The following is a 660-nucleotide window of genomic DNA, read 5'->3' as shown; positions in this document are numbered from 1 at the left end:
GCAGGCTCAGGGGTGATCTGCTGGCCACCTACAAGTTTATCAGGGGTGACCACCAGCATCTGGGGGAACGTTTGTTCACCAGAGCGCCCCAAGGGATGACGAGGTCGAATGGTCACAAACTACTTCAAGATCATTTCAGGCTGGGCATAAGGAAGAATTTCTTTACTGTCCGAGCCCCCAAGGTCTGGAACAGCCTGCCACCGGAGGTGGTTCAAGCGCCTTCATTGAACACCTTCAAGATGAAACTGGATGCTTATCTTGCTGGGATCCTATGACCCCAGCTGACTTCCTGCCCTTTGGGCAGGGGGCTGGACTCGATGATCTTCCGAGGTCCCTTCCAGCCCTGATGTCTATGAAATCTATGACAACAGGCTGGAGGCAGAGCAAGGGAAGAAAAAGGAAGCCCCCCCAACCTAATCCCCACGCTCATGTGGCCCCGGGCCAGGCGGCTCCAGCAGGCCATGTCCGGAGCGGCTGCAAGCAGAGGGGCTGCAGCAGCGGGAGAAGGGGGCAAAGGGTGGGGAGGGGAGGAGCACAGGGGCCTGGGTGGGGCCAGAAGGGACCCAAGGCCAAGGTGGGGGCAGAGACCCAAGGAGGCAGCAAAAGACACAAATACAAAGGGAGGAAAAGACCCCAGAACAAGGAGGAAAAATCCCAAAG

Source organism: Alligator sinensis, unplaced genomic scaffold (assembly GCF_000455745.1).
Source record: "Alligator sinensis unplaced genomic scaffold, ASM45574v1 scaffold1322_1, whole genome shotgun sequence".
In the NCBI taxonomy this organism is placed as follows: Eukaryota; Metazoa; Chordata; order Crocodylia; family Alligatoridae; genus Alligator; species Alligator sinensis.
This window is presented reverse-complemented; position numbering follows the sequence as displayed.